Below are 21,870 nucleotides of genomic sequence, written 5' to 3' on the forward strand. Positions count from 1 at the left end.
AGTTCCCATTGCCGGAATGCCTCCCCCTCGCCCCTGGGATACTTACTCATCCTTCAAGACCCCGGTTCCACTGTCATCACCTCTCTTAAGTCATTCCTATCCACCACCCCCTTTCCTGCTCTCAAACCCCATTCCTCAGGCTTCCGCAAGCCCCATCCCTCTCCGTGATGCCAGCCAGGAAAACCAGGACCCTCAGGCCAAGACAAGACGCAAATGTGCATTCTTTGGCTTGCACAGCTTTTTACTTAAATTTGAAATTAGTTATCATTATTTTAAAATCAGGAGATTTCACATAAAAGTTGGGACTTCTAACTTCTCTTTAAAAAAGAGCATGTTCAGGGGCACCTGGATGGCTCTGTCAGTTAAGTGTCCAACTTTGGCTCAGAAAGGACAGAGCCTGGAGCCTGCTTTGGATTCTGTGTCTCCCTTTCTCTCTGCCCCTCTCCTGCTTGTGCTCTCTCTCTCTCAAAAATAAATAAATAAACAACAACAACAAAAAGAGCATGTTCAGGGCACCTGGATGGTTGTCATTAAGCATCTGACTTCTGCTCAGGTCATGGTCTCATAGTTAGTGAGTTCAAGTCCCACACCAGGTGAGCATGAGCTCTGCTTCAGGTGAGCCCGTTTCTGTCTGTGTCTGTCTCTCTCTCTCTGCCCCTCCTGGAATTCTCTCTATCTGCCCCTCACTTAGTTGGACCTATAAATGAATGAATGAATGAATGAATGAATGAATGAATGAATGAGTGATAAAAAAAAAGAGCATGTTCAGCTGACACTGGGCACCCAGAGGCCACCATCAGCTGAGGTATGTATTCCCCAGTTAACACAGTCCCACAGCCGACCTCCTTCCTTCCTTTGGCTTCCTGCCCAGTCCCTGGGTGCACCTGAGCGTGAGGTCCATGCAGAGGAGACTCGAGGTGTTTCTAGACACAACTCTGCACCCTCTAGGCTCCAGATCCAGGGGGCAGGCGCAGGACCGACTGACCTCCACAGGGACAGAGGCCCTTCCTGGCACCTGGAACCCAGGCCCTCCTCAAATACTAATTTCATTCCTTCTCCTTCCCCACACGCCTGGGTGCCCCAAAGGGCAGAGACAAGTCTGATTCATCGTGGAAGCCCCCACCACTCTCCCCAGGCAGAGGTTCTAATTGAGTAGTCAAGATATGAATGACTCATAATGAGCTGTTATTACTCCCAATGTACAGATAAAGAGACTGAGACTCCAAAGTGAAATGACTTGCCACAGTCACATAGGAAATCACTAAATCATGACTCAAACAGGTTTCCTCCCTAACTTCAAATTTGGTCTTTCAGTCCTCTATGAAATTCACGGGCTTCTTTAATAAAAATAATAACAACAATGATACCGTTATAATTATCACCATTGTTATTTTTATTGCTACCACATATCAGGCATTTACCAGTACCCTAGTTGCTACTGTGTTTAGCACTTTTACATACCTTATCTCATTTAAGCCTTAAACTACTGTCATTATTGACATTAAATGAGGCTCAGAGAGGTTACGTCCCTTGCCCCAAATCACACAGCTAGTCCCAGACCCCAGGAGACAGAGGTGGCTCCAGGGCCTGCAGGGACACGTTAGCTGGGATGAGGAGAGCAGGAGGGGGCCTCAGCCACTGAGGCCCCTAGCCCTCAGCCAGGCTCCCACTGTGCTCTCCCAGCCCTAGACCCAGCTCTCTCTGCCAAGGTGCTGGGGATAATGAATGAGATGCTCTGGTTGTCATGGAGATGCCATGGCAACGCTGCACTTTCGGGAAATACCACGGTAACTGTGGCCACTGCTCTGGAGTTGAAAGTCACTCCCTTCCCCACCCACCCCCTACTCCAAAATGCCCTGGTTCCCCCATAGTCCTCTCTAGGACCTGGAAAGAGAGGAGAGAAAGGCCAAGGGCTTTCCAGAAACCAAGTTGTTTAGAATCCAGAAACCAAGTTGTTTAGAATCAGGACTGGGGAGAGGGTCCGTCTCTGCCCTGGATGGACAGGTAGACACCAGGAGCAGGACCAAGAACTCTCAGAGGCTGAGCTTCCTGTGCCTTTCATGGTGACATGCACCCAGTGACCCAGCTCTCATGTTTACCTGGCGCCTACTGTTCGCAGCAGACCTCCTGTGAAGGGCCGCACGCGTCATTCTGTGCAGTAGCCATGCACCAGCTGCTAGCATGACAGTTAAGGGCTCAGACTGGAGCCAGCCCACCTGGCCTTGAATCTTGCCTCCATTATTTACCAGCCCTGTGATCTTTGAGCAAATCCCTCAACCTCTCTGAGCTTTGCTTTGCTTACCACAAGTGTAAAACAGGCTTTATATCTTTGCAGGGCTGCTGCCAAGACCAGAAGAGGTAATGTGTGCCGAAGAGCTCAGCACCTGGCACACGGCGATATAGGCTCATAAAATGATTAGCCATTTAACAGATTTGGAAACTGAGGCTCTTGAAGCAACTGGCCCAGGGCCACATATCAAATTCACAGTGGATCCAGAAAGAGCAGAAGCGGGGGCAGACTTGGGATTATGTTGGAAGTTGAGAACAAGCAGATGGCCCATCCCTGGTCCCCTCATTCTTTACTTACCCAGCACTCCTAGGCACTGAAAATGGCCCTGGGCACTGAGATGCAGGCTTTACTAAAACTCCAAGGTTTTATGTTTCTGGTGTGACGCTGTTGCAGGGTCAAATGCAGGAAGGTCCCTGCAGCCCGGGGTGCTCACCTAAACCCAGCTTTTATCTCCTGCCTGGAGTCCCCACACTCTCCCCAGATACCCCCTACTCATATGCACACAAATGAACAGGCACACTCACATGGTACTGACATGTTCAAATGGTGTCACCATCTGAGCCACAGGCACAAGTGCGGGGTGGGAAGCTGACTGAGGTGCACGAAGAAGCCAGCAAACAGCCTCAGAAGTATGTGAATGGGCGCCGGGGGAGGAGGGCTGGCTGCAGGCCCAGGCACCGGCAGCCCCACAGGCAATCCCAGGGCCACTCCCCACAGCTGACCCAACCCCTCATGGCCCGCCCCCCCCCCCACAATCACACCACCACCCACCACCCAGCCACGCCCCGCCACTGCCCAGCTCCACCAGCCACCCGGCGTCAGCCTGCCCCACCCACCATGCCCCACCCACCACGTATGGAACGGCACAGAAAATCCTCCACATTTGCTTCCCAGCTGTGCAGGAGTTTCTCCAGCCCGATGACGCCCCTGGGAGGTCGAACCAGAAGCAAATCCCTTCCTCTGCTGGAATTCGCTGCACACCCCCTCCCCCACAGGCCCGCAGTGCTGCCTGGCCAAGGGCCCAGCCACTGCCCATCAGTCACCCCAGAGTCCGGAGCCGCCACCGAGGGACGGTCGGCAGTCTGGCTCAGAGCCTCGGGGCTGCAGTGTGTAGTCCACCCAACGGTGAGCACACAGGGACACTGAGATCCCAAGAGAGAGAAAAGGATCCCCGGCCCCCGCCCCCACCTACCTTGACCCATTTTCTTGTCCACTAAAAGCCTGCCCATTCTCCTCCAAGGCCAGCCTCGGTCAGGCATGGGGCTCCGCCAGCTGTGGCTTTTAAAGTCCTAAATGGGCTCTCCTGCTCTGTGTCCCAGCATGCAGTGCTGAATCTCTGCTGCCAGATGCGGGGGACTGTTACAACTAGAACACTGGTCCCCCAACCTCAGTAAAAGCTCTGCAAGGCAGACGTGGTCTCCTACCCATAGTAGGTGCTCAAGAGAGAGGCGCCCTTGCCAATTACCTTCTCCTATGTGGATCCGAGCTAAATGCATTAATAATAGGAACTCTCATTTATTAGACACAATATGTCTGTACGACATGCTAATTTAACCCTTAGCGTGGCACCTGCCTTCTCCTCATTTTACAGATGAGGACAGTGAGGCCCAGAGGAGGCATGCCACTTGCCCCAGCCCACAGAGCTAACGAGGGGGAGACCGGGATCTCACACAGGCCACCCAGCTCCAGAGTCTATGCGCCTCATCTTTCAGCAACATGAGTCCGATGTGCTCACGCAAGACGGCTACTACACGCTACTGCTCTGTCCACCCTACTCTCTGCCCCCTTTGAATGGTGCTCTGTCTTTGTTTTCATCCATTTTATGTGTGTTTTAACATCAAAAGCATCTTCTCACTATCCGTCTTGGAAGACCCACAAATCAGCCATCAATCAACATGTAAACAAAGCACCAAGTGCTGTTTACTCCCAGGTTCCCAACCTGGGATTTGTTCTGGGTTCCCCAGCAGGGAATGCTCAACAAAAAACTTCAAGAACTTAGACCCTGCTTGTTGAGAATCTGTCTTTCCTCCAACAGGGCCTGAGTTGAGAGTTTACCTTTGCACTGGCTCTGAAGAAAGGGTTTACCAAGCAAACAAACAAGGCAGCCTGTAGGGAGGAGCAGAGTCCAGAACCAGACAGGTCAGGGCCAGCTGCCCCCCTCCTCCAAGTCCCACCAAAGCTCCTAACAGACAGAGCTAACACAGACCCTAACACAGACCCATCATAGGGTATGTTCTTCACTAGCCCACGAGGCTTCCCCAAATCTATCTATGATAGAGTCAAATCCATTCTGATTTTTCTTAGGCTCAGATCTTAGGCACTCAAAAGGAATGGAATGGTATTTCCCTGCAACTCTCATAACCTCCCTCTCTGACGGCAGCCAGCACAGGCTGAGCTCCTGATAACTCATCAGCCCCACACTGGGCCTGCTGCTGAGAGCTTTCTCTGATCTGTCACACCCAATCCTCACACTCAGAGAGGTGGGGTCACTGATAAATGCACTGTACAGATGAGGAAACCCAGGCTCAGAGAGGGTAAGCAACTGACTGAAGGTCACACAGCTAGGCAGAGGCAGAGCTTAGAATGACCACGGACCAGCCCACCTTGGAGGCCCTGTTTTGTAACACCTCGACAGTCCTTATACCCAGCATTCCTCACCATTCTTGAGCCAGGTCTGTGGCCTAGAGCATGTCCCAAGAGAGGCTTCTTGCAGATGACCCAGCTGCCTACACACAGGCTGCCCCAATCTCTCCAGAAATGGGAAAGTCTGCACTGGCAGAGGACACCACGGTTCCCAGAAAGGCAAGACCTCAGCCAGACGGTCCTCACCTTCCCCTGCCCCAGAGGCCTGTCATCTCTGACAAGCAGGTGTCTATGTTAGAAAGAGGGCTGCCTCCAGGGCCCAGGCAGCAGCCTCAAGTGAAGGAAGAGGAGAGAGACGCAGGAGTGAGGGTAAGAAGTAGGCGATCTCAACTTCGAGGGCCACCTCGAAGGTAAATGGTGACTGGCATGCCTCGCGGGTCTGCTACAGACCACCTACCTACCACGACCCCATTTATTCATCATTTTTTCCCGATGACGCAGAAACAAGTTTATCATGCCCTGGACCTCCCCACCCCTATCTGCCACCCCCGAGGAGCCAGGCGGTGCTGGTCAGCCCCAGCCCCTGTCCCTCCACAGGTCCATCCCGGGTCACCAGATGCCCCCCCCCTACTCCCCAGCCCCAGAGATTCCAAAACGCAGGCCAGGCATACTGGTGGGGGCAGGGGAACCTATCTTATGGATGTGGTAGCCAAAACCCATGCGGGCCTGGAGCCCACATCAGCATCCCAGCGCCCCCACTGGCTCCCTAGGTGCCCCTGGACAAGACCCGCCCCCTTCTCCTCGCCTCTGTTTCCTTGACTGGACAACGAGGGGTGTGCACTAGATCAGAAGTTTGTGACCTCCTAGGTCTTTCGGAATCTATGAAAGCTGTTAGTGAGCTCTCCCCAGACAGATGCTGCATTCCAAACAATGTAGGGTGGCTGTGACCAGCCCCCACCACACAACAAATAAGAACATGGGAACTCTCTAGGGGTCCTTCTGGCTTTGACATGCTGTGGCTTTCACAGTCTAGACGAGACTGAAGCCATGAATGTGACCTCTGAGCACCCTGGGACCTCACTGTTCTGGCTCCCCCCAACGGCCCTGCAGTAAATCTTTAACTCTGGGACCTGCTGGCTTCTGTGGGTTCACAGGCTCACCTATCTCTCAAGAGAAACTAAGCCCTTCCTTCTTATCCCTCAGCCACCACCTCCTTCTCCTCCATCAGGAGTCTGCCAGGGCAGCCCTGAGCTGTCTCTCTGGGGCTGGCCCAGGGGCTGGGACCCTTGAGGAACCTGTTGCTGGATCTAAATGCAGACAGGACCCAGTGCCAGGCTTGGGGCCAGTCTGCCCCTCTCTGTGCACCCCCGGGCCCCTCCTGAGTGGCTGTGACAGGCCCGCATTGAGGGCTGGACAGGAGGAAGGGGCCTCAGAGCTGTGGTCAAAGGCTAAGGGAAGGTTGGGGAGAGAAGGGCAAGACCCACCAGACCTCCAGGCAGCGGCGCTGGGCTCTGCTTCCCTTCACTGCATCCTCTTAATGGCTGCGCACTCCTCACTTGAGGCGGCCGCACCTAATCCCAGAGCTAGGACAAATGGCATTACTCTCGGCCAGTCCCCTCCCTGGGAGGGAGGGAGGGTGGGAGGGGTGGCCCAGGGCACCCTGAGCCATCAACCACATTCCGGAAGCCTCCAGGCCCCTCACCACCAGGTTCCTTGCTAGAGGCCACCAGCCCCCGCCCTCCCCGCTCCTGGACCTCAGGAAGAGGATGTCCTGCTTGATACTGCCCCACGCTAAGGGGCCCCACCGCAGGCAACAGCCCCCGCCCAGAGGCCCCCTCCACGGAGGAGGAGAAAGCAAGTCCCTGGCTCTCATGCTGATGGCCCCTCCAGACACTCTCAAGAAAGGTGTCAGTCGGCCTGGAGGGACTCTCACTGTCCATAAGGAAATCTGCACTCTGGCTACAACTCAGCCTGACTTCCGGTGTGAAGCAGCTCCCTCCCCCTCCAGACCTGCTTCTCCACCTGTCCTGAAAAGAACAGGAAGAAGGCCTGATATCTGCTATCTGGGCTATCTGGGCCGGCTGGTGGTCAAAGTGTCTGGCCTCTGGGCCCTGCCCCCATGCCGACTCAGCTGCAGGGTCCTTCCCACTGCCCCGCCCAACAGAGGAGGAGGAAAGGTAACTGCCAGAGTGTGGAAGGTGTAGAATCCAGGCCAGCGTGTTGAGGGGTCAGGTGAAAGGGCCTTACGTAGCCCAGAGAGGAGAAGCAACATGGTTGTGGTCATACAGGCAGCTGGAAAAGGGCGAAGCTCGCCTGGCTTTACTCTTCAGCAGCAAACATGCAGGACTGGCCACATGCAAGACTGTTTGCCTTTCTAGAGGACGTCAAGGAGAGCACAAGGCCACTTACCAAAGGCAGAATTTCAGGCCTTAGGAGTCGCAGTAGAAAAAAAAAATAGGGGTTTTTATAAGTGTGTAGGTGTGGGCCCAGGGACAGAGATTGGGCTAATTGTCCAAGTCCCTTTGGGTCACGTGATAAGGGTGGCCCAGGACCCTTCCAGCCCTGAATAAACTCTAAGAACTCCTGCAGGCATTAGTGGCCTCGGCTACCTCTTAGTTACCACCTGAGGACTAGCCAACAGGCCCACCGAGGGTGACAGGGAAATTGGCACAGACAGATGTCCCAGGACTGGACTGCTCACAGGACAGGGAAGCCTTAGGGAAACCGAAAACGCCCCAGGCCCTGTGGCCAGCACAGAGGGAAGCCAGATGTACTGGGGACAACAAAGAGGAAGGGTAAGCTTTGAGTCACTTAGAGCGGCAGAAGCTCCCTAATCTCCTGGGGGCCTGGTGGGCACAGCTCACTAGGCCTGCTGAGACTGGGGGCGGGGGGGGGGGGGGGGGGGGGGGGGGGGGGGGGGGGGGGGGGGGGGGAAGCTTTGCTCAGGGCACACCTGAGAGTGGCTGCATCCCTCTAGGCTTGCTGGGGCTTGTCACCGAGACAGGAGCCCACCACGACCGTGCACTGAGCGTGCGGGGCTCAACATGCTTACCTGGAGGCACGGCTGGCAGGGGAAGGGGTAGGAGGTGGCGGGAGGCAGGTAGGAGGGCCTCGCTTTCTCTGGAACACAGATACTAGAGAGCATAGAGCAAAAAGCATCCGGTGACCTACTTATGGCCGATTCCTTTCAAAGGGGCCCGAGGGACCTCTGTGAGACTCTTAGAAGGTGCCTCGCAGGTGTCCCTGCACTCCCAAGGCTTGGGGCTCAGTTCCTGGGGTCAGAAGACCGGGGTTCTAGTCCCAGGCCTGGCTGGGGGGAGGCAAGGAAGGCAGTAGGCACAGACGGTAAAGAGGCGCTGTCTCAGCTGTTGCTGTGTGCACCCGCCCAGGCCGAGAGGGAGCACTGCCTCCCAGTAGCACCTGAGACTGAGGGGCTCCTTAAGGTTCACCCCAGGCCCAGCCCTCCTCTAGCCTGCCAGTGACCCCAGCCAAGCACCTGCTCCCTTCAAGAACTAGCTTTCTTTCACCAGCAAAGTGAGCGGTGCCAGAGGACCCCGAGGGCCCTGCTATACCTCCAAGCTGGTCTCTGACCTCTACAGCTCATCCCCAGAAATGGGCACAACGGTCCCTTCTCCCATCAGTCCTCAAACTCCAGGCAGAACACACATTACACAACCGTCCTAGATAACCATGTGTTGCGCCCTTTGCTAAATGCTTGGCCTCCACTTCACTAGGGCTTCGTCTTATAAGCATGGAAGCTGACGCTCATGGAAATGCAGCAACTTGCTAAGGTCCCCAGTTGGGAAGTGCTCAGCTGAGATTCAAACCAGTGTCTGGTATAATCCAACATTCCATGGCATTAGCCACAGATAACCCAAAACCCACTAGGGCCTGGAAGACGCCACTGGGTCTTTGCACCTCCCACACCTTTGAGTGTGCAGTGGTGAGGCTACTGTGGAAGGCAGGCTGGTGGAGGCCGGGAGCCGGCAGGCAGGCACGGGAAGCCCGTGTGGGCATTGAGCATTTAGACTGACCAGCCTGCAGCCAAGCCCGCTGTCCGTCACTGTGGCTACAATGTCCTCATCGCCATTAGCACACCACAGCCACTGCTGTGCCATTTTTAAACCATTACACAGATGCAAAGCTTTTTCCCAGACTTTGCTTCAGCATCACATGACAGCCTTTTAAGAACATAGCGGGCATCTCTTCCACCTTTCTCGAATGAGGGAAGTGGGATTCCCAGAGGAGGAGTGACATCCCCAATTGCACACAGTGAGGCAGTATTTGAGAGTGAACTTGGAGGCCACATCTTCTGTCTCCCAGTCCAAAGCTTTATCGACTCCTCTGTGCTCTTTACCTTTAGTTCCATCAGCATTTATAACAATGACCATTTTTGAGAGCTCAGTCCATGCTGGTATATCCAGCACTTCACACATTATCTCATTTAACTCCCCCCTCCCATAAAGTAAGTGCTACCACGTTTTCCTTTCACAGAGGCACGGAGGCTCTGAAATTGTGGCTATCTTGCCCCAGGTCACCATGCTAGGAAGGGACAGAGCTGGCTCAGAACCTCTGCGTTGTGCTGCTCTGTCTGGGACCAGACACACTCAAACTGCACGTGTGCCTGACAGGTTAGGCAAGAGTATGATAATAGGAAAATAAACAAAGCTCTCAGAGAGCCCACAAGACAGAGGCTGTTACAAATATCTGGGCAGAAGGCCAGGAGTCTAAGCAAAGGACATGGGAACAAAGGGAGGTGACAGATAGGAGGGAGGTGGCCTTGTGAGACCTTGGTCAAGTGCCTTGCTCTCTCTGGATCTCAATTTACTCAGCTGTTAAGAAAAGTCCCTGGAATATCTCCAGAGCCCCCTCCAGCCCTAAAAACGCTTGGACCCTGGGAAAACAAGCAATGCCTGGTGACAGCCTGGCTGTGAGCCCTGGGGTCTCTGAAATGTCCTTGACCATCCTGGCATGGCTCAACTGCTGAGAAACAGGCTTGCAAAAAAAAAAAAAAAAAAAAAAAAAGGCCCAGGGCCCAGCCGGCATGCCTGGGCACCAGTGAAGTGTGGTCTTGAGGCAGCTACATTCCTCCGCCTGTTGTCAACCTCTCCACGGCTCCTCTGGACCCAGACCAGGAACTGAGGGCACAGTCAAGTGCCCCGTGGAATGCTTCTCCAAACCTGCCCTGCCCCCACCAGCCCAGCCCAGAGCCCTACATGTAACTTAAGTCCCCTCAATGTCACCCACCCCTTGAAGCCCCACATTCATTCCTCAGGTCAGCCACTGGGATTGACAGCCCAAGAGTCCTGTAAATGAATGTAAGGGAAATAATTACTCCATCCCTGGGGGCCCTGAGCAAGGCAGAGGCTGTCCATTCCATGTCAGGAGAGACCCCCACCTGGGGAAGGCAGGAGAGCCGAGCAGGGCCAACCCTCAGTGCTCACTCTGGTGGGTAGAAGGGGTCGGGGACTTACCCAGAGGACTCAGGCCGAGTCTCCACACACGACTGCTCTCACATGACCTGTGGCACCAGGCAACACGCCTTCCCTGACCAACCACACAGGTCTCAGTTCCTAACAGCCTGAGTTAACAGACAATGGGATGCACCAGGGCCTTTGCTAAATGTTTTAGGTGAATTTTCTCATTTAACTCGCACCGCAACTCGGGACTGCGGTTGGCTCATTTGCACAGGTGAGAAAATTAAGGCTCAGAAAGGTTATATCACCAGCCCAGAGTCTCACAGCCACGCAACAGAGCAAGGATTCACAGCCATACCTGGACTCCAAAGCCGAGGTCCTTACCCACTGTGCTCAGCGGCCTCCTCAGGCACAGCCTGCCGCCCTGAGAACCCTAGGGCCGGCTCCCCACTTCTGTGTACATGAGGGGAAACCAAGGCCCAGCATGAGAGCTCTTTCTGTGGGCAGCAGAGCCAAGGCCTGAGGCCTCCAGGGCTCCCCTCCAGCCCCCACCAGAGCCATGCTGGGTAGAAAGGCAGCGACCACCATGACAATGAGCTGTCAGAATCTGCCTTTTTCCTTCGAAGGGAAAAGGAGGAGGAGGTTTGCAAAGAGAGAAAAGAACCGGAAGGGCCCGGGAAACATGTTCTTAGAGAACAGAATATCGAGGTTCAGGAGGGCACTCCTCACACCCGCGTAGGAACTTCCCCTTCGACAGCAGGAATACTTGGCCCAGGACTAATCTCTGCCCCCGTGCCCCTCCACTCGGGCCAATGCTCCAACGTAACGCATCTGGCCTGAAATCTCTGTTTCTCTCCCCAAACTGGCTTGTCACGCAGCCTTCCCTGTCTCAGTAAATGACAACACCGTCCTTTCAGGGCATCAGGCCATAATCCGTACTGTGGGCACCCTCTTCTTGTCACACCTCACACCCAATCCACCAGCTTATCCAGCGAAATCAATCCGAATCCCACCTCTGGCTGCCCCCCCGCACAGGAGTCACACTGAGCCCGCTGTCATCTGAGCACCTGCAGGGGCTTTCACCCCTCCTGTCACATATCAGGCAGTGGCCCACTCAGTCCTTCCTGAATGTGAGCGGAAACAAGGGTGCCGCTGGTCCAGGCCCTCAGCAGGTCCACCTGTACTCCTACTGAACAACAAAGTCCTCTCGGGGACACAGTCTGCCCACCCGGCTCCGGCCCCATCTCCCGCCAGGATGGCTCTGCTGCTCTCCTTCCCAGCCCCGCCAGCCTCCTGGCTGTCCCTCAAACACACCCCACACCCTCCTGCCTCAAAGCCTTTGCAGTGCTCTTTCCTCTGCCTGAAATGCTCTTCCCCAGACAGCCCGTAGCTCCCCCGGGGGGCCTGCCTGCCACTGCCCAACACAGCAGGGCCATTTGCTCAAGTCACTCTTTCAACCCCCAACCAAGCTGTATTTTTCTTCCAGGCACCTCCTGCACCTGAAAAATAGCCAGGACTGAACTGGTATTTGCTGCTTTGTTGACTCTGCCCCACCGCTAGAATGTCAGCCCCAAGTCCAAAACAGGGACGTGGTCTGTTTTGCCCACCGCTGTGTCGCAGGGCGAGGAAAAGCACCCAAGCAAGCTGAATACTTGACAAAAAAAGCATTTCTTTGAACACATCTTTTGGTTTCTGCAGCCCCGGGAGACCGGTGTCGCTTGGAGGCCGGTCACCTGTGCCAGCTGAAACCCTGAGGGCTGTCACATGAATGGTTCCTGGCCCAATCCCCATCCTGTCCTGGGACAACTAACTGCTTGCACCAGAACAGGCCTCTGCCTTGGCCCCGGTCTGGTGCCTTTGTCCACTCTTTTGGCCAGTGGGGAGAACTTCTGGGTCTGACAGCTGGGCCCATGGGGCTGCTCCAGCCACTGGCAGGAGCAGAGACTGGGCTGTGACTACCAGCTCTCCCAACAGCCACCCCTCCCCGGTGCTGCTGGTCCTGGGTCCGGTGTCTGACAGAGGTTTCCTCCCCACCCCAGCCCCCAACTCCCAGCAGGAGGCGGCGGAGGAGAGCCACCCCCCCCATGCCACGCCTGCCCTTTTCCTGCTGTAGCACTGAGCACCATCAGAAGGAAGCTTTGTCTCCAGAATAAAGAGCATGAAGCCCAGTGCCAGGCGGAAACGGGCACCGAGGGGGCTGGCCCATCAGAGACAGTTTAAGGAAAAACAAAACAATGGGATGGAGAATGTTTGAGAGCTAATTTGCACACCCAACCGGTTTCATGCCTCCAGGGTGGCTGTGACGATGGTAACTTCACTTTTCCAGGCCCTGGCCTGGAGGGCGACACAGACAATCAGAGGATTGTCCCCACTGGGTGATCGGGCACTGACCCTGCACAGAGGGAGGTGGGGACAGAGGAATGTGGTGTTGCTTGAGTCAGATGACCTGAATCTAGGCTTGACTTGCCATGCATTTGTGTGTGACCCATCTGTACCCCAGTTTACCCATCTGTAAACGGGGTGTCCAGGCTTGCACTTTGAAACCTCAGGTTGCTTGCCACTGGATCACACAGTGGGGTACCTCTCAGCCTGTGGCCAGGTCACTGGGCCACACAGGCTAGACTTCAACTTCCCTGGGCTCAGGTCCGCTCAGTGGGGCCTGATATCCAGGGCACAGCCCCTGCCCACTCTGACCCGGGCTTATAGCCTCCCTCCTCCCATGATTACCTGACAAATGTGAAACCTCTCTGGGCCTGACCCAGTGACTGATGGCCTCACCCCACCCAGACACCGAGACCTGCACTGATCACCTCTGTCATCCTCTCCAAGGATGGCTCACAAGGCCCCTTCAGGCACACCTACAGAAAAGAACCCACACAGAGGGCAAAAGAGAAGCCCAGAGAGGGAAAGGGGCATGTTGATGTCACACAGCACAACTGCCACCCACGGGTCCTCCCTAGCAACCCTGGGCTTTCCAAGTTAAGACAGGGTGCTCAAAACCTGTCTTCAGAGCCCCATGTCTGAACCCTCTGGGGAAGGGATGCTGTACCATAGACTGAAGGAACCAAAGATGGGGGACAGAAATCTGCATGGGGTTTTTACAGGCTTCCCAGCTTTTTCTTGCTTCCAGAACTGTAAGCTCTCAGTCAAGGCCTCTTTCAGGAAAAGACAGCTTCGCTGGCCTCAAGATTTCTGCTGAAAGTGAAATAAACCTTGGACAGACAGACATCTGGACAGAGGAGCCAACCGATGAAGCACGTATTGTAGCAGCAGAGGAAAGCAGAGTAAAGCAGAGAAAGGCTCAAAAGAGGGGAAGCCCACCCCTGTAAACACCTGAACTGATGCCCCTCTTCCTTCTGTACCCCCAGGACGCAGAAGTCTGGACTTGGTGCCATCTGGGGGCTGCTGACCCCGGCCTCCCTCTCCCCTCAAACTCCTCTAAGAGCACTGGGAAAGTGAGACGTAGGACAGCTGCAGGTGCCGTGACCCTCCCTGTGGTGATACTGTGGCATGAGGATGACACTTTCAGTGACTGTGTATCCGCAGCTTGAGAAGCTGCCTGGGTCAGTGGCTAAGCAGCCTCAGCTTATCTGGGAGGAGGGTTGGAGGGCCACAGGGCAAGCGGGTCCAGAGGCCTCTACTAAATGGAACCTTTGAGGTGGGTGGGAGCACCACTGTCACACCTTCATTCATAAAGATATTTAATTTGCTCCTGCTGTATAGGGAGCCTTGAAGCTGAGCACCACCCTTGGAGCAGAGATGGGCCAGCCTCCCCGCCCCCCTTCTCAAAGAGCTCACAAAGCAGACAGATGAGGAACGATACTGCATAACACAAGAGAGAAAGTAAAAGTAGTTCTTGCCTCCCAGAGAGGATTACAAACTCAGATACCTGAAGGGCCAGAAGCACCAGGTAAGGGTGTGTGAAGAACGCAGGCTCAAGTTTTGTGATCTTCTGCTTTGTGAAATAAAGCCAGAAATCGGGACTTTTTTTTCGGTAAAATCTCCTCTTGGCAATTAGCTCTATGTTTGGCATGGGCTAAGTATGATGTGCCCCTGGGGCAGATGTGGCCTGCCAGTCTGTGGCCTCTGTTTTCTTGAAAGGGACACAGAACATGCCATGGAGCTCAGTGGAAGCCCAGTCCCCTGCAGCTGAGGTCCCTGGGAGGGTGTCCTGGGTGAGAAGGACTGGTGTGGGCTGCCAGATTGGGGGGGGGGGGGCACTCCTGGGAGGGAATCCTGGGGAGGGGAACGCATACCTACTGGAACCACCGAGGTTGCGAGGCAAGGGCCCCCTAGCCTATATGGCCTGCCTTTCCTCTTAAAAAAAGAGCCCCTGTCTCTGTCCCCAGAACAGGAACAGAGGCATCTGCTCTGAACATCCCCAGTTGGTAGGAGGGGCCGCCTGCCCAGCAAGTCTCCGGATTAAATCTCTCGGTGGCAGGACAGCACAGGTTAATTTCATCCCTGGAGCTTGAGGAACAGATCAACTAACGGCAACTGCTCCATCAGAGGAAGAGACAATGGAGGACAAAATGAGGTTAAGAATCGTGTCCTGCCTGCCCAGGCCTGGCTGGTTACATAAGCCTGCCTCAGGACAAAGCCACAATCAAGGCACCAGGGAGGGCCTGGGCTAGGGTTCTCCCTCCCTCCCTGTCTACCCCAACTCTCCAACCTTGCCTTGCAGCGCCTGGAAAGCCCAACACAGAGTACAGAGCTAAAGGTGGAGACCAAGACCCCACGGTAAGGCACTTCACAGGATTTTGGAGCTAGAACTGATAATAATAATAGCAAACTTTTACCAAGTAATGACCTGTAGCAGGCACTGGGGTAAGTGCTTTCATGGATTCTCTTATCTAAAAGTCAGTTGACAATGAACTACAAAAGAAAAAATATATATAAATAAAAAGTTTTTTAAAAAGAAAGAAAAGGGGTGCCTGGGTGTCTCAGTTGGTTAAGCATCCGGCTTCGGCTCAGGTCATGATCTCACGCATCAGGCTCTGTGCTGACAGCTCAGAGCCTGGAGCCTGCTTCAGAGTCTCTGTCTCCCTCTCTCTCTGACCCTCCCTTGCTCATGCTCTATCTTTCTCTTTCAAAATTAAATAAAGAGATAAAAAATATTTTAAAAAATAAAAAATAAAAATAAAAATCAGTCACACCATGAGATGACAATTATTATTACTCTCATTTTACAGACAGGGAACTAAAGTGCAGACACAGCAACCTATCCAGACACAGGCCTCCTAAGTGAGTGGTGTGGCTTAGACCCCAATACTGACCTCCAAGACCACACTCTGCACCATCTGCTGCCACCAGGCAACGTTCTGCTAGAACACCAGAACCGCCCGGCCTCTTCAGCAACCTCCTCCAGGCAATACATGCATGTGGCCCCTTGTCCTCCTGTCAGCACTTGGGTGGGGAGCCGAGTCCTCTGAAAACCTGATGAAACCTCCAGACTCTCTCTCCAGGGAAAGAATGCATAGAAAAGCCCAAGAAATGTTGTGCATGATTTCAGGGGCACACAGACTCCTGCATTGATGAGAATGGATGAGTTAAGATGATAGGATACATAGGATCAAGAGAAAGGAGGTGGCCAAGGGAAAGGACTCCCCCAAGCGAGCCCTTTGGGACGCCTCGTATCTATAAATGTGGAGCCCAAATTCAGACCTGCTGAAGTTCACAGGCCTGGGCCGAAATCAGGGCTCAGGGTCTGGTCATGCCTTCGGGGCTAGGAGAACAGAATAAATCACGACAGACAATAGCCTTCGCCACTGTACCCACTGAATGTGACTCACAGCTCCCAGCTGCTGGGCAGATGGGGAACAGCTGGGCCCCGGCATCTGGACGGGGGTGGCATCACCACGCACACCATCCCAGCCTCCTGCCCACTGCGCAAGTCACCATGCAGGGAGCCCACCTCACTACGAACCAGCCCTGGCCTTGCCCTAACCCCACAGCTCAGAGCATTTCCCAGGGGGTCCCCTCTGTCGCCCCTGCCTGGCTCCCATGCCAGCCACAGCCCTGGTCAGGACGACAGCCCCTAGCAAAGCCCCAGAAGACCCAGGTTCTGGTGCCAAGTTTTCTGCTGTCTCATTGCTTGACCTCAAGGAGGCCCGTCCTGCCTCTCAGGGCCTCAGTTCCACCAATTGTCAAATGTGGAGACCACCCTATCAAGTCCTTCCTAGCTCCCGGCTGAGTACGTAAACAGCGGCATCTGACAAACTTTGTGCTGCCCTAGGACCCTGCTTTCAGGAAGTTACATAAACATCCTTCAGAGAAACAAAAGTCAAACCTAAAGACAATTTTTTTTTTAAAGGATATCAAGAAGCCCTTTTTATAGTCCAGCTTCCCTCATCCTACTTCCATTGTTCCAAATATCCTCCCAGGACCTAGAAAACACACTGGGTTTCCGTCTGGGGTTGGGGCTTCTCAATGTTCTTCCCTTGGAAGCTGCTCCGCCTCTCCTTGGCAGCTTTCTCCCCAGGACACACCCGTCTCGGCCCCCATCACTGCCCTGGGCCACCCCCCGACCCCCCCGCCACCAAGGGCGATGGCTACCCAGCCTGCCAAAGATGGGGTGGGGGCAGGGATGGTTTTCGGGAAACAAACCCTTCCCTGGTCAGAAGAGAGACTGCTCTGGGTTCCTGTCCCCATCACGATGCCATGTATGGCCCTCTGTGGGCAAGTCCCCATTCCTGGGTTCACCGCTGAGAAATGAAGGGGTTCCCACTCTGTGTCAGGGAAGCCCTCCAGGTCCTCGGCAGTACCTTGGAGACACTGAGGCAGAAAAGAGCAGCAGGCTAGGGGCCTGATCTTGACCCCCACCCCTACCCCTCCTCCTAGAACCAGAAGAGACCCACTTTTCTTTCTCTGATTTGACTCTTGTCCTCGCTGTGAGACCTTGAACTCAGCACTGAGTGGGTCTCCGTGTGCCTCACATGGCCATCCATAAGACAGAGAGAATGACAGTGCCTGCAAGTGGAGGCCCCAACAGGGAGGCTTTGGCTCTAGTCATTGCAACACAAGCCCATCACCCCGCCCCAACCGGAGTCATTCATTTGATATTAGATATTATTTTTGCATCTTCAAAAAAACCACTCTAAGTGGGGCCTGCTACATAAACATTCCAAGACAATTTCTCACTTCCCTTCTTCCAAAGAGATCATGCATCCAAGCACCCCTATAGAATTCTACTGAATTCCTAGACCTATCACCTTATGGCTGTGTGGCCTGAGAATCTTCATCTATAAAATGGGGACACTGAGTGCCCACTTTATAGGAATACGCCTAGTAAGCACTGACAAGCTCTCAAAAAATGCTGAGTGGAAACTATATGATCATCTTCATTAAAATCACTGACATAGTTTGGGTGCCTGGGCGGCTCAGTTGGTTGAGCGTGTGACTCTTGACTTCAGCTCAGTTCATGACCCCAGGGTTATGAGATTGAGCTCTGCATCAGACTCTGCTGAGTGCAGAGCCAGCTTGGGATTCTCTCTCTCTCTCTCTCTCTCTCTCTCTCTCTCTCTCTCTCTCTCTCCTCTCTCTCTCTCCCCTTCTGTGCCTCTCCCCCGCTCACAGTGCTTACCCTCTAAAAATAAAAATAAATAAAAATGAAATTATTCAGATGCTGAAAACCACTGGACTGGTGCCAGCTAAGGCCCCCAAACCCTCTCAGACCACATCCCACCCCTGGGATCACACACACACACACACACAGACCCTTCTCTGGAGCAGGACCCCCATTCTCTGCCCAGCCCCAGCCCTAGAACACAGCTGGTTTGTTCCTGGCACCTACCCTTGCCTCCCCAAAGCCCTCCCACCCTTCAAGTCCCCTGATCCCGCCTTCCTCAAGTGGCCCAGCACTGTCTCCTGTGATTATGTTGGGGTTCTACTGAACCTTATTATTGTGCCACAAGATAGTCCACTGAAGACGGGAAGCTGTTGTTGTAAGACGATTGTTTCTTGAAGACAATGTGAAGAAAAACTGGGCTTTCCTCTGTCTCCTCAATACTCGCGGGGTGTCTGAATATGCTGAAAGCCCAAGGAGAGAAGTATGTTTTTTTTGGGTTTTTTTTAACTATCTAACCAAGTGTTTCTTTATTTGTTTGTTTATTTTTGAGAGAGAGAGAGAGGATGAGCAGAGGAGGGGTAGAGAGAGAGGGAGGCACAGACTTCAAAGCAGGCTCCAGGCTCTGAGCTGTCAGCACAGAGCCTGACGCGGGGATCTAACCCATGAGCCAAGGGATCATGACCTGAGCTGAAGTCGGTCATTCAACTGACTGAACCACCCAGGCGCCTCTAACCATGTTTTTCTTAAACTTTAGCATCCAACGACATTACTTGGCAGTTCTTTTTTTAATTATTATTATTTTTAATATTTATTTATTTTTTGAGATGAAGAGAGACAGACAGAATGAGAACTGGGGAGGGGCAGAGAGAGAGAGGGAGACACAGAACCTGAAGTAGGTTCTAGGCTCCAAGCTGTTATGACAGTATGGAGCCTGACGCGGGGCTCGAACCCACAGACCAGGAGATCATGACCAGAGCCAAAGTCGGACGCTTAGCCAACTGAGCCACCCAGGCGCCCCATTACTTGGTAGGTTCTTAAAACAGACTGCTGGCCTCCTCCTTCCCCCCTCATCCCAGTTTTTGATTCAGTAGGTCTGGGATTGGGCCAGATAATCTGCATTTCTAGCAAATTCCCAGGTAATACCCTGGTAATGCTACTAGTCCAGAAGCCAACCCTGCAAACCACTGACCTAACCTGCAGGTTGAATAAGGAAGAGCTCTCATGAATAGGTGGCGCTAACGCTCCTGTAAAAGTGTGAGCAGTAGTGCCATGGTCTGAGGAGAGGAGGAAGGGAACCTGGGCAGTGAGTGATGCATAAGGGAAGGCCCTGTGATGACGACACTTGCCTGGCCTCTGCCTGGGCAGGCAGTGTAGACCCGAGGTGGCTGCCACAGAGCAGTGATTACAGCAGACCTCCACTGACAGCCACCCCAGACCTGCCCAGACAGGCCGATGCGTGGCCGGCCTAGGGGTGAGGAGAACCCACGCCCTGCCGCATATGGCCATACCTCGGTGCGAACAAGGCCAGAGCCTCTGCGTGAGTGCTGGGGTTCCGCTCCACCCCTCCCCACACCACCCAGCCTCCTGGCTGGCTCTGAGCTGGTTTACGGTTCCTCATTTCCAGGGCCTTGCAGAATAGGTGTGCTCTGTCTTGCTCTGTCTGGCCAGAGCAGCCCCTCGAGACTGGCAGGCCGTGATAGGGATCCCCTGAGCCTGAACTCCCCAGGCTGAACCACTTCACTAAGCCTTCGCTGCCACATCTGCTACTGGGGCGGGGGGCGGGGGAACAATGCCTACTTCCTACTGCTCTGGGGAGGATGAAATGAGGTCCCCGTTTAATAACAACATCAGCAGCTACAACAATAATCATAACTCACACGGACTCAGCTTGCAGGTAAGCACCTTCCCTGCAGTATCTTTCCAGACACTGTGAGATGGGGACAGTTTGATCCCCTTTGTGCAGATGAAGACACCAAAGAGCTTCCCAAGGAGCCACAAGTAGGAAACGACCCAGCAAGGATCGGAGCCCAGACCATCTGGCTCTAGAGCCTGGCTCCCAGCCTCTGCCCTGTCTGTGCCCTAGTCACCTGCCTCAAGACCTTCACCATACCACCTCTCCCTGCCATCATCCTGTCCCCCTTCCCAGGGCACAAGGAGGCTGGGAGGGAGGCCTCTGGAGGCTCCAGCCCACAGCGGGCACAGTCTGGGGTACAGGGCTCTTTTCTCAAGGACAGCCCAGGACCTGCCAGCCAGGCTGCCTTATCTGGCGTGAGTTTTAGATACCATTCAACATGGCCACCAGGGAGGGCACTGGGCCTTATAGAACTTGAGCACCTTAACCTGATGAAAAGGACAGAAGAAGAAAAACAGGTGCGACAGAAGAAATCCTGTCAGGCCTCCTGGGTAAGACTGGTGGCTCCCTCCCCATGCAAATTGCCCTGTCTCTCTGGGCCTCAGTTTCCTCTTCCGAATAAACCTTCTCAGGCCATCAGATGGAAAGCTCAGGATCTCAAACCCCAAGAGTTCTTCCTTCCATCTCTGAAAGGACAGACCACCCCCTAGGTATAACCAATAAGAATACCCATTGTTACCTTTGAAGAGCTACTTACTGGACTCTTACTCTGGGTAAAGGGCTGATCTGTTCAACTCTCCTAGCGAAACAGGGCTGTTACAATCCTCATTGCTGATGCCTAGAGGGATTTCAGATTTAGGTAATTTTGTCTGATCCCACAGCTAATGATGACAGAGCTGGGAATCGAACCCATGACTTTTGACTCCACTCCGCAATGCCGCCCACTAGTGGAATGGGCCACGGGCAGCCCCTGCCTCCAAAGCCTGGAGCCTAGAAGAAATGAGACATTTCCCTAGAAACCAGACTTCAAAGCCAGGTGTGTGAAGGGCCCCATGAGAGGGCCATATAGTAGTAGGCTCCTCCCATGCAAAAGCAGGGAGCAGACAATGTCAGCTCTGTGGCAGTAGGAATGACTGTATAGAAGAGAGGACACTGGCGTTGGGCCTCGGTGGGGGACTATTGAGGGGTGAGGGGAAGTGACTGGGGTGCGGCATCCTCACCATGAGCAGAGATGGGCAGGCAGGCAGGGACGGGCACATATGGGCAGGGAAAACAGGCAGGTTCCGCTTGAGGCGGGGGTGGGGGGGTGGGAGGGGACGGGGCAGGGGCACACAGTGGGGTACCTCCCATGCCTTACTCTCCCAACAAACAAGTGCTCATTTACAATGCATGTTATTAAATTAGATTAACCCAATCTGCATCAAGAAATAAGGTGGAAATAAAAAGGGCTAGGAGGGGACTTAATATAAACTCTCTCCACCTAGAGAGAGATTTGGTCTCCTTGTGACTCCTTTGGTCGCAGACTGTCTCTACCCCAGAGGCCGCACAGTTCTAGACGTTCACATCCACACCTTCCGTCAAGCTCCAAACCTCAGAGCTGAGGCTGACGGGCAGAACCTCGTAGCAGCCCCACAGGCAGGAGAAAGCACCTCTGCTGGTGACCGTTCAAGACCAGGAGACCCTGCATTAACCATTACTGAAGGGAAGAGGGGGATAGCCCTGCCTCTACCCCAGCCCCTCCCCCTCCTCACTTTCAAAGCCATTGGCTCCTTCCTTCAACTCCTATTGATTCAGACTGACTCATGATTCAGCTTGCTTTCCATACATTTGAGGAAAGAGAGACCAGACCCATTCACAGATGGGGAAACAGAGGCAGAAGGTTCCAGTCCTTTGGGAAACCACAGTCCCGGCAGCTCCAGCTCTGGCAGCTGGTCCAGACATCCCGAGGGGCTCCTGGGAGGTCAGCTGTGCTGAGTGTGTTGCACGGGGGGAAGGCCTCTCCCAGGCAGAGCACTGCAGGCCAGGCCAGTATGGGGAACTGCTCAAGAAGCACAGAAAGGGGCAGTTCTGAAGAGCTATGAGAAAAACAGGGGGTGGAATTGGGCCGAGCACCCTCCCCCCCCAAGCTACTGAGATTCTCGGAAGAAAAGGGAACTGAAAG

General features: G+C 54.1%; 1 protein-coding gene across 2 annotated transcripts in view; it reads right to left on the reverse strand.

Annotated features, from left to right (window-relative positions):
- NDST1 (N-deacetylase and N-sulfotransferase 1) overlaps nt 1–18,301 on the reverse strand; it is a 54,791-nt gene extending 36,490 nt beyond the window's left edge. Inside the window, exon 1 of one of the 2 annotated variants that reach the window (XM_029943036.1) lies at nt 18,185–18,301. The gene's annotated coding sequence lies outside the window, so the exon portion shown is untranslated. Of the gene's footprint in view, nt 1–6,357; nt 6,413–18,184 lie in introns of those variants that run through there. The other variant, XM_029943037.1, reaches the window with a different exon arrangement.
- Nucleotides 18,302–21,870: the final 3,569 nt, after the last annotated feature.

This window comes from Suricata suricatta, chromosome 6, assembly GCF_006229205.1.
Source record: "Suricata suricatta isolate VVHF042 chromosome 6, meerkat_22Aug2017_6uvM2_HiC, whole genome shotgun sequence".
Taxonomy (NCBI): Eukaryota; Metazoa; Chordata; class Mammalia; order Carnivora; family Herpestidae; genus Suricata; species Suricata suricatta.